The sequence below is a fragment of the Monodon monoceros genome, unplaced genomic scaffold (genome assembly GCF_005190385.1).
Source record: "Monodon monoceros isolate NGI ecotype Baffin Bay Population unplaced genomic scaffold, NGI_Narwhal_1 Super_Scaffold_22, whole genome shotgun sequence".
NCBI lineage: Eukaryota > Metazoa > Chordata > Mammalia > Artiodactyla > Monodontidae > Monodon > Monodon monoceros.
In genome coordinates, this window is record NW_021703779.1 from 72812544 (window position 1) to 72828870 (window position 16327).

The 16327-nt window shown below is 34.9% G+C and overlaps 1 protein-coding gene across 2 annotated transcripts in view; it reads left to right on the forward strand.

Moving 5' to 3' along the window:
- The window catches only part of DACH2 (dachshund family transcription factor 2), a 632729-nt gene that overhangs the window by 68589 nt on the left and 547813 nt on the right, over positions 1-16327 (forward strand). The window lies entirely within an intron of this gene.

Below are 16327 nucleotides of genomic sequence, written 5' to 3' on the forward strand. Positions count from 1 at the left end.
CCAAAGACTTACTTTTTCTTTCACATCATGTTGTTTCCTGTTAAGGGAAGGAGTTTATGTGTTTGCAAAGTTATCTGAAATATCCCAAGAAGTAAAAATGGAGGATCTAACCCAGGTGCTCAGTCTTCAGTCTTGGCAACATTGATTCCACTCTTAATGTTGCTCAGTCTAATAGTGTCTATGATGATTCCAGTAATTTTAGCTGATTTACTTAGTAGACAAAGTTGATTATTTCTATTGCCTGTGTTGCCTTTTGTTGGTTCACTTCCAATTATTTCTCAAGTTTGGAGTTCCCATATACTTCAGAAAAGTTCTAAGGGCCAAAAGAGTTGGCCCTTAGACCAATGACAATACATGTTCACACTTTTCCGCTCAGTAGTGTCTCAGTGCTTTTCTTGAATGCAGTGGTTTCTTTGATTTCACTCAAAAGTGATGAAAACCTGTTTCCAATAGAGATAATATACAAATCTGTGACCTGTGTTCAGTCCCTGGGGTGATCTAATGACTTAATACAGGGGGATATAGTGGAAAGTAACGCCCTGGTATCAAAACAACTGGGGTAAAGCAAACAGAAAATTTCACAAGCCAGTTCTTTGGTTCCTCTTCCCCTAATGGTTCTTATCTCATTTCTTCACTCCCGTATTCTATTGCCATGCTGCTTTCCAAAGAGTGAGGCAGGGATTAAGACTTGATTTCATCTGAAAACGTCTTCTGACTACTTAAAATTCACAGCAAGAAGTGCCGGATTTAAAATTGTCAAAAGTGATTGACTAGGAATGGAGGGTGGAGAGGAATTCCTGGGAGGAAAATGCTTAATAGAGTATATGGCATTCTGGGGCCAATACTTGAAATGATAGCTATTTCCATTTGCTGAGCACTTAATAGGAACTTTTCAACTTTAGCAAATGGAGGAGAATAAAATAAGCCTCTTCCCATTAAGAAAACTTAGTTTATTATAGCCTTCTGCACTGTGAGCTGTCTTCTCAGCCAATGAGCAATGCCACCTAGAGCATGCATGTGGAGGAAAATTGAAGTAGGGTGAGTGAAGTGGTCATTTTTAACAGTAGATTGCCTAGAAAAAGGCAATTTGAACGAACAAGCAGGTATTCTTGGTAAGATTTCAAATATGATCTCAAAAATAAACACTTGAATGCTAAGGGCAGGAAAGGGTGCCAAGTCTTAAATATTCTTCTCCCATATAACCCCACAAAGCTGAATCAATTGCATTTCCATTTATTTAAATAATTTGCATACTATCAGCCGTGTAGTCTCATCTTGGTTTATAAATGAGTTTCTTTTTTTCTTAATAGACATAGAGTTAAATCTCACTTTTAAATCCCTAGAAATTGTAATGTGATGAGTAGCTGACTATAGGGAGCAGGTGTCAAACAATATTTAAATGACATTCTCAACAAAATAAATATTGAACCACCCTGTCACTTTGGTGAGGGAATAATCTGCTCAAAAAAATCCCATTCATTGTATACCGCTTCTGACATTTGTTCTCAGGAATTATTTGCAGTTTATCTTATGAGCTGGAGCCTTTTATCAGCACAGCAGTTGAACTACAGTGTGAAAAAATGGTAATTGAGTATTTTATCAAATGCTTCTAACAAAATGGACTTTGCAAGTAGTAAATGAAGATTAAAAACCATTGCTCGCAGGGATGAACAAATTGGAATGATTATCTGAAGCATCAATATGTCATTGTTCAGAAATAAAATAAAAAGAAACAAACAACCCCAGCTCCCCTCCACATTAACATTCCCCTCCACCACCCCACTTCCAGAGATATGCACCCAAAACACCCTTAGTTGTAGCCAAAGCAGTGAAGGTAAGTACATTTGAATTATTTGCGCTGGTGAAACCGCTAAAGAAAAAGACAGGAGAAAAAGCATCATAATAATAGGCCACCTGCTGCGGGACATTATGTAAGGAAAAGAGACAGTAATAAAAGAACCGTGTTAAAGGAAAGCAACTGTAAATTTGTACTTCAGTGCTCTTGATTACAGAAAGAGGATTAAATATAATAAATGGGGCAATTTAGAAAAGTGAATTTACTGCTTATGTTTAACACCTAAGTAGCCAATGCTTTTAAAGTGGGCTTTATCTCACTTATCTAAAATAGCTTTAAAGAATGATGTTAGAAGAATATGCATTGCAGGAGTGCTCAGTCTTAATTATTTTCATTTTGGGGTGATTGGATTAAATGCAGCATGTCTGTGTATTCAGACTGTAGCCACCAAGTAGATTAACAACATGAAAATCATTCATAGGGAACTGATCTGTTTTTCTCACATTTTATTAAATAAATATTCAGGTTTTTCTTTTTTAAGACCAAAGGTCAGAATTAAATTGAGTGAAAGAGAAACCTTTTTTGTGATAGTTCAAGCTACAAAAAATGGTGTTGTGTGACTCTGGGAATGTCCTTGAATGAGAATGTTTAGCTTCCTTCCAGGATGCCAGCAGGATGCCATTGTCTTTGCAGTTCATTCTCTGTGTGAATCTAAGAGCTTACCACTCATGACTACTCACTAAGTACAAATCAAATGCGCTTACATCAGGTAGAAATTCAGGCTGGGGCCATTTAAGGCATGTGAAAAACAATTAGGTACAGCTCTTTTGGTTAGGATAAAGGAAGCTTTATTCTCTTCCCACATTGCCCCCAAACTTCTATCTCTTTCAGATTTTTGGATATAAAATTCAAGAGGCAATTGATTGTTAACATGCCAAGCATAGAATAATTTTATAAAGAATTCATAAGTTGTTGAATAATATTTTAAAAAGTTAAAGAATCTTCTCCCTTGCAATCACACACATGGAAACAAAACAATTTTCTGAATGTAGTTTTTGTATAATATATGCTTAAAATATTTATGTGATTTAGATATTGACAGCAACTTGAAAACTGAATTCATCCAGGTAGATGCACATAGATTTGAGTAAAGCTAGCAAATTTGTAGAAAAAACAAGATAAAATCAGATGTACTAACTTGCACCTGGGAGAGGACATTCTGAATTAATGAAAAGTTTGAGTTACAGGATATTCCTAAAAATTGCAATTATTAAAAAATAACAAAGGGACACATTTTGGAGTCCCCATATTGGAGGTGATGAATATGTTTGTTACCTTGATTGTGGTGATGGTAACATGAGTATATACATATGTCCAAACCAAATTGTATATATTATACCTCAATAAAACTGGGAGAAAAAAGAAATTATGTGCTTCACACGGAAACAAGCATTCATGTGTAAACCTATCGCAACATGAGGTATAAACACTACTACACTAGTACTCAATTCACCATATTCATTTGTGACATTGATGAAAAATTTGATCTTTCCAAACAAATTTTGGATATGATTCCCCTTACAGACACAAAACCAAGAAGTTAGTTATATTTCTGCTGAGGAAAAAAATAAGTTGAATATTTTAATGTTAGCTGGTTAAAATTAGTAAGTCTTGGGAATTCCCTGGTGGTCCAGTGGTTAGGACTCGGCACTTTCACTGCCATGGCCTGGGTTCAATCCCTGGTCGGGGAACTAAGATCCCTCAAGCTGCTCGGCACGGCCAAAAAAAAAAATTACTAAGTCTTATTACAAACTGCACTCTAAAAGTATTGGTAATCATGTCAAATATGTTTAAAAAATTAAATTTGAAATGACAATATTTTTCATGGACACTGAATATAAGCTCATTTATTACAATATTTTTTCAACACTAAAAAGCCAAAAATAAAATCCATCATAGAACAGTGAAAGAAAAAACTACAATTTTTCATGTACATTCAGTAACTGGAAATGCTCTTTTCTGACAGCTATTCTAATGACTATTCTAATGAATAGATATTTATATACATTTGTTGTGGGACTGTGTTTAAGTAGCTTGTTTTCTCAAGTGGGTTAAGTCAGCTCACCTACCACTTTATTTGCACCTATACTAAGTTTTTGCAAACTTCATTTTTGTTAGATAGGATAAAGATATTCAGCATTTTATTTGAGAAAAGTCAAGATTAAATCCTTTATATTAAAAACTTGGTATCTCCAGCAGTTCTTTCCAATCCACGTTAAATTAGATAGGTTCAAACTCAACAGCTTTTAAAAACCTGAAGATGTTACAAAACTGTTCTCTTACAATTTAACCAACAGTGAGTTACTACAGGTAACAATGTAAAATTCTTTCACTAGATTTCTATTTTTATAAAAAATGGGAATATTAGAAATAGTATTATTGAAAGAGAGGTGTTATGGTGTTATAAAAAGATTGGTGAGCTGGACATTAGGAGATGTGAGTTCTGCTGCATGTTGGTCATGTGACTGGAGTAAGCTAACCTCTCTAAGCCTTTGTTGTCTTATTTGTGATACGAGAGAGACTTGATAGATTATTTCCTTTAACTCTTAAAGATCTGTGACTTCCTGACCAGAAACTTAGCTCCTGTTTTATAGTTCATGGAACTGTGCTATATAGACTTGTCCCTCACTGTAAAGGTTTCTTTTGGGCTGGAGAAAAAGAATTCCCAAGTTCTCAGCTCTCTGTGGGAAATAGCCTTTATCATGATTTTTGCTGAAGTACAAACCTGGGTATAAGATAACAAGAGGGCTGTAACTAACATCTCTAGTCATAAAGGTGCATGAGGAGTTGAGAAGGGATGGATAATCTCCACGATCATCAGGTTCAAAGCCATCTTAAAAGTTTTACCTGATAAGCTCAGCATTGAAATGTACAGAGATCAGTGCATATTATGGGGAGTGAATGTTAACAGTTCCTTGTACTTCCCATGTTTCAATAGAAGCGGTTACTTTTATAAATGAACACACGTAGGCAACACTACTGTGGGAAGGATGAGTGGTAAAACAGATTCTCTCAGTCTTCCTAGAGTGTAGGGGTCTCCTTAAGGGAACATTTATATTTATCTCCAATAGTGCCTGTTGTATTAACTTTCTAAAAGACTAGTGTCACTCTGTATTTTAAAAGACTTGTTACCACGTCCGCCCCTTTCAGTTGCTGACCAAGTTGCCTAAAACAAAGGCAAAACGTGAAGGTTATCAAAAACAGAAAACATTACCTAATTTTTGTCTTTGGTAATCAGAGTTTTTAAAAAATTCAACCTCGAAACAGAATTCCAATAACATTACTGCTTTATTTTTTGAATAAGTACTAGCTGACTAAAGGTAATTTGATGGACATGCCCTGTCTTTGAACCAATGTTTTGAATGTTGAATCAGCACATTTGTGCACAGTATAAAATCGGAGAATAAACAAAGCATTAATTGTGCATTTCTGTTTCTTTAGTTAGCACACTTCTAGAGTCATTGGTAGTCTAGTAACCTTGCATCTTATGAAAAAAGTGGTGCCTGCTACAGTGTGGTCCACAGATGCTGAGATCAGAGAGAAAGAAGACGCATTTTACTATCTTAAAGAGAAACTTTGGTAGAGGGGAGATTTTCCTTTAAAGGTAGGTGAGCGCGGAGATTGGAATGGAAATATGTCTGGAGTATGGCAGAACTATCTACACAGTACACATAAATAACATGATCATACCTATTTATGTATATTATGTAGATAATATTAGTTATCAATACATTTATACATATGATCATGTTATCTATGTGTATAATGTAAATAATATAATGTATATCTATATATGTAAAAATTAAATTTGTGTGTGTGTGAGTATATGAAAGGAATTGTTTCTTATTCTGTCTGTAAAACTAATGGGATTTCAACTAACAAAATGAAGCTATGTCCAAAGCTATGACTTGAGTTTAGAGGAAAAGCAGGTTCTAGGCAAATGGTTTTCAAACTATCATGGGTCAGAAACTCCTGGAAGTCTTGTTAAAACACAGATTGCTGAGCCCCACCCCTTCTTCCTGATTTGGTAGGTGTCCTGTGGGACCAAGCATTTGTGTTTCTAACAAGTTCCCAGGTGATGCTGATACCACTGGTCTGGGGATCACACTGTTCTAGAATCAATCTACTAGATTTTTCTTTCATATCCAATCTATCTTAACTCTGTAGGAAACAAGGACGGGTGCTAGGGTCAACTCAACTATAAGTAATGAAATGATTTTAAACAATTAAGTTCCAGAACCTCCCTGAACCTTTGTTTCTTCATGCATAGAATGAAGAGATTAGACTTGCATAATTTTGAAGGCCATTACAACACTGAAATTCTAAAAAAAAAAAGAGAGATAATGACAATTGATAATATCAAAGTATATAATTTTACTATAATATATGGCTTCATGAAGTGGTTTATGCAATGTATTTCATGTAAATTTGTAGCATGATCTGGAGGCACCATAGCTTAATAGTTAAAAGTGTAGGTTCTGGAACAGACTGCCTGAATTTGAGTGCTGGCTTTGCTGCTAACTTGCAACGTGAGCTTGGGCATGTTACTTAACTTCTCTGTTTCTCAGTTTTTTCAACATGTTATGTGGTTCCTACCTCATGGAGTTGTAAAGAATAAATTATATTATCCATGTAAAAGTGAATAAAATAATTTCCTGATGGTCAATAGGTGCCATATAACTATCAGTTACTAATATTATTAGCCAGTTATATAAATTTATCTCTACAAAATATTTTATGGAATATTGAACTAATTTTTCTTTTTTTGTCTGATATTCAATATCTCCTTTAGATAAAAAATAATTTAGATAGTAGTCTGAAATAATCATAATCATGCAGCTCAGATTACTTTCTAAATTATTTTTCTAAATGTTTAAGGCCAAATTTAAATCAATTCAATTTGTTTGATTATTTTTGTATTGATGAATGATCATGAGTTTACACTAATGATTAGCCTTGCTTTTGATTTGTAATTTTTGAAAGGAATATATCATTCATTGCTGTGGATGAAACCTTCTGTATGCATATACTGAATATTCAGTATCTAAATTTTAGAGAATATTCCACTAAGTTCTAGAAGACAAATTGAGATAAGTGAACATAACTTTATTCATTAGAACTTCCTATACTGTTGAGATGTGTGTTCATATGAAGGTCTGTGAAGGTAAGAATCTATTTAAGTATAAATAAATATAAACCTGCAGACTGTCTTGACTGTTTTGTCATGGAGAAGTCTGAAATCTGAAAATTTCAAAAGTTACAGATTCTTTTAAAATATTGTGTTTCTTGAAAATCAGTACCTGAAGTGGAGACTAATGATTGAACGCCTTCTCAAAGATGAATTCATATGTTTTCTCATGTCAGTTGTCCCTGTGTGTCATTAGTCTATTCATTTATTCATTTTAGGCCTAAGTCACCTCATCTGTAAAATGTGGTCAGAATCAATGGTTTTAAGATCACTTTCAGCCATTATGTTCTGTGATTCTTTTACTATTAGTACTATGAGAAAGTCATTAGAGTAGTGTGCCAAATAGAGATTGTTCATATTCATTGTCTTAATGTTTTAAAACCATTCCTGGCTTAGTATGTTAAGCATATACCCCCACTTTTTGGCACTAAATGTTATAGTTAGATTCATTGTTGACCTAAATTTCACCATACATCGTCTTCATGACTAATATAGGTAAAACAAGTGCTTATTACATTAATGTCACAGACCACTGCCTGCCAGGTTAAATTCTGACAGCAGAAAATTTGAGGTCAGTCAGAAGGAGAAAAGAGAGAGAAAGGACCTAAGAAAATATTTGAAGAGGTAATAGCTGAAAACTTCCCTAACATGGGAAAGGAAACAGTCACCCAAGTCCAGGAAGTACAGGGAGTCCCAGGCAGGATAAACCCAAAGAGGAATATGGCAAGACACATAGCAATCAAATTGACAAAAATTAAAGACAAAGAAAAAACATTAAAAGCAACAAGGGAAAAGTGACATATAACATACAAGGGAACTCTCATAATGTTATCAGCTGATTTCTCAGCAGAAATGTATGGGGGGGAACAGTAGTGGATGAGAACAATTGACAGGGAAAACAGAAAACTAGAAACATAAGGACTTTTTTTTTCTTTCAAGGAAATTAATGATTTCATCTCTGTGGATGAAAAGAGTTGGGTTAAGTTCATTTTATCATGTGTGAAACTGTAATAATAGATTTTATTGCTTTATTCATCTAGTGGAAATGTATAATCTCAAATTTCTTAAGTTCCTTGAGAAAAGCTAGTGTGCAAATTAAAAGTAATTATAGTGAGTGGCAGCTAACATTTAGTGAATTCTTACTATGTGCTCAGAATTCTTCTAAGTGCTTTATATATATATACATATATATATATATATATATATATTTATTTTTTTTTTTTTTGCAGTACGCGGGCCTCTCACTGTTGTGGCCTCTCCCGTTGTAGAGAACAGGCTCCGGACGTGCAAGCTCAGCAGCCATGGCTCATGGGCCCAGCCGCTCTGTGGCATGTGGGATCTTCCCAGACAGGGGCACAAACCCGTGTCCCCTGCATCGGCAGGCGAACTCTCAACCACTGTGCCATCAGGGAAGCCCTATATATTGACTCATGTAATTCTCACAACAACCTTTGAGTTAGGTACTATTATTATCCCTGTTTTTCAGCTGAGGCATAAAGAAGCTAAGCAATTTGACCCATCTCACATGGCAAGTAAACAGTGAAGCTTAATTGAGGACCTAATAATATACTAGTGATAAGAAATACTCCTTAGAGACTTATTACTAGGTGCAAAATTACCTTCTTACTCAAAGCTACCTGAGCCAAATATACAGTAATAGTAGAGATAATTTTTTTAGAATAAGTTTACAAAACAAAACAATGATGATTCCTCAAAATCAATACATAGACTTTATCTAGGAGGGAAGTTGAAGGTGTGGTTAGGCTGTCCTAGAGGTTTGTGCTATGCGCTCTATTGTTGCTGTCTTTGGAGAAATGTAAGTGTTGGTGAAAGCCTTTTGGGTTATCACCATATTTGGCTTGAACTTTAGCAGCCAAACCCTACATACCACATAAAGGGACAATCCACTGCCATGTATTTTAGTGACTCTGCCAGTAGTCTGCTTATTTTTTAAAAAAATGTAAGTTCAGGGGCTTCCCTGGTGGCGCAGTGGTTGAGAGTCCGCCTGCTGATGCAGGGGACACGGGTTCGTGCCCCGGTCCAGGAAGATCCCACATGCTGCGGAGCAGCTGGGCCCGTGAGCCATGGCCGCTGAGCCTGTGCATCCGGAGCCTGTGCTCCGCAACGGGAGAGGCCACAGCAGTGAGAGGCCCGTGTACAGCAAAAAAAAAAAAAAAATGTAAGTTCTGATAATACAGATAATCAAAATTCACAATTCAGAGAATAATCTGGTCTTCTGTAAGGGCAGGGAGAAAATTTTCTGCCCCATATAAAGAACTCAACAATTCATTGGATGCATTATCTTTTTTAATATCCTCAATCCATAGAACCTGATATCTTCTTTTACCAAAGGCAGGACTAAAACCTGAAACTATATTAAAACGGGACAAAGTTTATGTAGAAATGAAATGTTAGGCATCAACATTCTTAACTGTACAGCAGAATGGGCTGAAATTATAGAACTTAATCATTGCTCTCTAATGGGGTTCTTTAAGATTTGTCATTTTGTGTTAAAAATTACTCTCAGACTTTTAAGTCTTTGCTGTTTGGCTGTATATATATACTATTATTATCTATTAGGTTTGAATTTTTAAGCTAATGGAATGATTGTTTCTAAATATAAGGCTTTCAGAAAAGTGAATAGGTATTAATTCTCCACTCACTCCTCTAAGTGGAAAACAACCTAAGATGAAATTCATCTTTTAATTATATTTTTCTTAAAAAATTAATGAACTCTCACATCTATTTTCTAATTTATATTCAGAAAATTCTTCAATTGGGTAAAGTTGGGTTGGGGTGGGAATGCATGCAGATTGTAGAAATTCATGTTTTCAATTGGGTGTATTTTGGTCAACACAAAGTTGAATGACTTATAGAGCTTTGAAGGCTGATATTGGAACCTAATGCTGATGATCCTTAGACTTTGGTACAAAATATGACTTTGAATAGTAAAACCATTGTTTCTACACTGATACTGAATACAGAAAAGAAACAACACATAGATTTCTTTTTGAGACTATAGCAGGGGACCTGTGATAATGAAGCAAGTTGGAGGGAAAATGAGACAATGATTATTAAGTAAATTTCTCCATATACATACTTGTGAATAGCTCACTCTATATAAAATAGTTATGAATCACATGTAATTTGCCAGCGCCTCTAAAAGTCATTTGGATTACAAGACATGGTTAGTTAGAAGTTGGATTAATTTCAGGTCAGATTTTTCTATAAATTTATAAGTTTACTTCCTCAGTAGTCATTGATTCTGATGCTTCAAAACGACAAGAACGTAAAAATCTCTTCACTCTTCATACTTGCACATATTTTAGCAATTTTTCTTCTAACTCATTGATTATCACTCTTGCCAAATGCATTATTATATTTGGATAATAGGAAGGCAGGGTGTAGACTCAACAGTATTTGAAGTATTGTTTTCCATTTGATTTGACAATGTGCAGATTTCATCTGTTTCACTTTTAACATGTGAGTGAATACAGATATCCTTTTTGGGTGCTTATACGTTCTCCAAAGAGGGAGATATCTCCCCTTTTTAAAAAAAGCATCAAAATAAATCAAATTAATATTTAGACAAATGTCTAAAAAAACCTTCAATTTGCATAAATAAATTAATAAACCAATTAACTATTTCTTGGTTGTCTACTATGTGTCCACTCTATAATAGATATTGTAGGGGACATTTATAAGAAATATAAGATGTTTGGGCACTCACACAGCTTATAGGCTCCTGTAGGAGTCAAGACACACAAAAAAGAGTACACAACAGCCCTATAGCAAGTAAGTGCAAAATTGTATACTATGGAGAAGAAGTGCTCTAGGAGGACAGAGGAGAGATAGTCTCATCAAGACCCCTCAAAAATTAGTTTGTTTGATGCGCTGTGTTAATGCTGTCCTTTTCTGTTGATGCTGTTCAGCTCCTCAATATTTCCTGCCCCACCCCCTGCCCAAATTTCTACTTGCAGTATTTTAAGGCTAATTCAAATATTACCCTTTCCTTGAGTCCCCCCCAGTTAGATTTGATTTTTCCCTTTTCTGTGTGTAGAATATTGTAACACAATGTTTCTAATATTTTGTTTGTCTCTAGTGCCTATCACAGTGCTTTGCTCATAATAGAATTTCAATATATGTTTGTTCAATGGAATTGTTATTAAAGATGGGAACTGTATAGAAGCTGAGCCCTGAGAGATGAGTAGGAATTGGTTAAGCAGAGAAAAGTAAGGAATACAGTTATGGGGGTGCAATTGAATTTAGCAATGTTATAAGCAGTAGAAAAGTGCATTCTAAAATATAGTTTTATTTGAGTATAATAAAGGTATTTTTACACTTTCCATTGTATTCCCCAGAACCAATGGCTATCAGTGTAAGAGCTAAGATATGCTACCTCAAATTTTATTATGCCCTTGTTAAAATAGTTTTATAAAAAGGCTTAGTGGGCTTCCCTGGTGACGCAGTGGTTGAGAGTCCGTCTGCCAATGCAGGGGACACAGGTTCGTGCCCCGGTCCGGGAAGATCCCACATGCCACGGAGCGGCTGCGCCCGTGAGCCATGGCCGCTGAGCCTGCGCGTCCAGAGCCTGTGCTCCGCAACGGGAGAGGCCACAACAGTGAGAGGCCCGCGTACCGCATAAAAAAAAAAAAAAAAAGGCTTGGTGTGTTTTTAATTATCCTTGTTAAAATAATACCTATGATGTTAAATATATTATTTTAATGGAAGAGGGTATTTTGAGAAGAGTGGGGAATAAAGTAAAAGATGATAAAATTTAACTTGGATTAAGAGAGAACTTAAGAGTAAATGATAAGAAAGTTAAGTTTATTGTAGAGGTCACTCTCTGAAGGTAGCTAGAGTATAGAGGTAAAACAACTCAAAAAAAAAAAAAAGAACATGAGGAAAACTGCCTTGTGTGAGCATTACTAAGATAGTTTGGATTGAGAAAGATTGGACACCTAATTAAAGGGTTGGAAAGATCTCTAGTTATTTCTGATGCAGAGTGAAAATGACATAAACCTGTACCATTGAAGAGCAACTAGGTTTAGATTGCTGTCAAGTTGAATTGTATGGATCAATTCAGAAGTCAACTCAAGCGAGGTGGTGTACATCAGAGAAAAGTCCCTGCAAAGATTTGCTTGATAATTCCATATCATAAGGTCAGTTGAAAATCTTTTTTGAATAAACAAAATCTTTCCCTAACATAGTAAATACTGCGAGACTCAATTGGATAATGTAGCTTTTATCAATATATCAGCAAGCCTGTGGCTCTCTTGGTTTTGTGTATCAGTTGTAATAATTTTTTGGTGGGGGAGAGGACTAAAGATTTTGACTGCTGACAGGACCACAAAAGAGCTTCCCTCCACTCCAAGTGGTTGTCTTCCTCTCTAACAAAGATGACATCCAAAGAGGGGATATACAAATGACCCCCTGCCACTCAACAGACAAACCAATTATTTGATAATAGAGAGATTTTTTAAAACTATGCATTCATGTCTCTGTTACCATTCATAAACCTTTTTATACTGCCCCAGTTATCTGTATATGTATTTTAGGAAAACAAAATTATAGAAATAAAAAGTTATATGTTTTTACAAGTAATATATAGTTATATCTGTCTTTCAAAAGGTCTTATTACTTCACTTTTACTTTCAGTTAGCCCTATACATTAATTGCCTATGTGTTTATGAAAGAATGAGCATTTCCTTTTTTTCTGAAATCTCCTACTATATTTGAATAGGATGCCCAGCCAACTTTCCTAGGATTTCTATTACTTACTGGTTGTTAGTTACAACTCAGTTCTAATTTACTCAGTCAATTTTAATGTACTCTTTTTGGTCTCTATTTAACACACTTAAATTGTTATATATTTAAGTGATGCCTTAGTCAGTGTCCTAAAAGAATACACATATTCCTATTGGTCCCTACTGAGAACACACACTATAGCTAATAAGTGGGAAAGGTCTCCTTTAAAACAAATATTCCATCAAATAACATAGAAAATTACTAAAAAGAGTTTCAGCATATCACCATTTAGATTTTCTTCAGATTAAAAACAAAAGCATGTTTTTGATATAAAGTTAGTCAATATGGGATATGATTTTTGAGAGATCTATATTATTATGGTACTGTGGGGAATAAAAAAGATTAGTTCACCTGCAAACAAGCCATGCTCTCGATATCAGTAACCTTTGGGAAAATCAGAAATGTTTAGCATTTCCAAATTTTATGATTCTGGTTTAATAGGGTTACACCCAGATTCATATTTAAGAGAAACCCTGTAGGTCATAAAAATAATATGCTTATTATTTTTCACAGTTGATTCTAATGTTTAGAACACTTTCTTTTGATCTTTACAGAATGTGCATTTTAGATCTAGGTATCCTATTTTGGTATTTTTATATTTTTCCTTTAGAGAATATTATTCGAGTGCATCATGCACCAGAAGTTTCAAGGTCAGCATTACTTCACAGTTGTAATAGTCCCAACAGAAAGATAAATATATATCGACTGAGGCTGGAGTTCCAGTTCTTTCATTTGCTGAAGGTCAACAGCCCCTTAGAGGTACTTTCTAACCTTCAAATGTCTATAGGTTAAATTACTGATGAATCACTGCACTTTTCTAAATGGAGGAAACCTGCATTGCACTGGGAAGCAGCCCGATATATTGTCTTTTGACTGATGTAATTCTGAACAAGATGGGAAGCAATTTCAATTCAGGCCCAGTTCCAAAACTTTATGGAAATGACTGTAAAACTGACCACTCAGGCTGAATATACTGGCCAAAAAAAGACTTAGTGGCACCATTTCTTTTACAAACGTTGTCTTAGGATAGATTTAGAATGAGCTGACAATTTAAATTCTCAATCATGTAAAGATTTTAAATTATGTAATTACTGAAGGCATATAGTATTTAAAAGACTGGGAGTGCTGGGGAAAGAATTAATTAATAAAAACAATAAAGGGCATCACAAAAGAGGGTAATATAAAAACCATCTTCAGTGAATACAAAATGATTTGAGGCTTGAGGTAATTATGTAGCACAGAGTATTGAAGGCAGCACAGCAGGACATAGTAAAACTAAATGAGACACGACTTTGCACATTTCTACTGGCATGTTTTAGAGAATTTGATCCCTGCAGGTCAGGGTTGAAAGAACTAAACAGGCAGAATAAAGAAGAATGCATTGCAGCTGGTGAATTCTTTTCCTCCTGGTTTACATATAATGAAGTAATACATCACAAAGGGTTTAAACCACAAACCTTATTGTGTAATTTAAAACTTCTTTGTAGTTTAGTAAAATTTCTATTACAGAAAGTTGATACCACAACACCATTTTGATACTGTCCTTTCAAAAATGATTTCATGTTAAATTATTTAAATTTTAATTATAGATGATACTAATTTAGAATCACTTAATTAAAATCTTGGATGGAATAATAATTTAAAATAACTTTTTGTAAACTTTTTATTTTATATTGGAGTATAGTTGATTAACAATGTTGTGATAGTTTCAGGTGTACAGCAAAGTGATTTAGTTATACATATACATGTATCTATTCTTTTTCAAATTCTTTTCCATTTAGGTTATTACATAATACTGAGCAGAGTAGGTTGGTTATCCATTTTAAATATAGCAGTATGTACATGTCGGTCTCAAACTCCCTGACTATTCCTTCCCCCTATCTTTCCCCCCTGGCAACCATAAGTTTGTTCTCTAAGTCTGTGAGTCTGTTTCTGTTTTGTAAATAAGTTCATTTGTATCATTTCTTTTTAGACTCTGCATATAAGTGTTATCATATGGTATTTCTCTTTCTCTTTCTGGCTTACTTTCACTCAGTATGACAATCTCTAGGTCCATCCATGTTGCTGCAAATGGCACTCTTTCTTTCTTTTTAATGACTGAGTAATATTTCATTGTATATAGGTACCACATCTTCTTTATCAATTCATATGTCAATGGACATTTAGGTTGTTTCCATGTCTTGGCTATTGTAAACAGTGCCCCAATGAACATAGGGGTGCATGTATCCTTTCAGACCATGTTTTTCCCCAGATGTATGCCCAGGAGTGGGATTGCAGGATCATATAGCAGCTCTATTTTTTTGAGGCCTTTTGTCTCCTTAGGTAGGTTTATTCCTAGGTATTTTATTCTTTTTGATGTGATGGTAAATGGGATTGCTTCTTGAATTTCTCTTTCTGATCTTTCCTTGTTAGTTTATAGAAATGCAACTGATTTCTGTGCATAAATTTTGTAACCTGCAACTTTACCAAATTCATCAATGAGCTCTAGTAGTTTTCTGGTAGCATCTGTAGGATTTTCTATGTATAGTATTATGTCATCTGAAAACAGTGACAGTTTAGCTTCTCCTTTTCCAATTTGAATTCCTTGTTTCTTTTTCTTCTCTGATTGCCATAGCTAGGACCTCCAAAACTATGTTGATAATAGTGGTGAGAGCTCTCAGCTTTTCATCATTGAGTATGATGTTAGCTGTAGGTTTGCCATATATGGCCTTTATTATGTTGACGTATGTTCCCTCTATGTCCACTTTCTGGAGAGTTTTTATTGTAAATTGATGCTGAATTTTGTCAAGAACTTTTTCTGCATCTATCGAGATGATCATATGGATTTTATTCTTCAATTTGTTGATATGGTGTATCACATTGATTGACTTGAGGATACTGAAAAATCCTTGCATCCCTGGGATAAATCACACTTGCTCATGGAGTATGATCCTTTTAATGTATTGTTGGATTCAGATTGCTAGTATTTTGTTGAGGATTTTTCCATCAATGTTCATCAGTGATATTGGCCTGTAGTTTTCTTTTTTTGTGGTATCTTTTTTATTTTAAACATCTTTACTGGAGTATAATTGCTTTACAGTGTTGTGTTAGTTTCTGCTGTATAACAAAGTGAATCAGCTACATGTATACATATATACCCATATCCCCTCCCTCTTGTGTCTCCCTCCCACCCTCCCTATCCCATGCCTCTAGGTGGTCACAAAGCACCGAGCTGATCTCCTTGTGCGATGCAGCTGCTTCCCACTAGCCATCTATTTTACATTTGGTAGTGTATATATGTCAATGCTACTCTCTCACTTCATCCCAGCTTACCCGTCCCTCTCTCTGTGTCCTCAAGTCCATTTTCTACATCTGCGTCTTTATTCCAGTCCTGCTGCTAGCTTTGTCAGAACGATGTTTTTTTTTAGATTCCATATATATGTGTTAGCATATTGTATTTGTTATTCTCTTTCTGACCCACTTCACTCTGTATGACA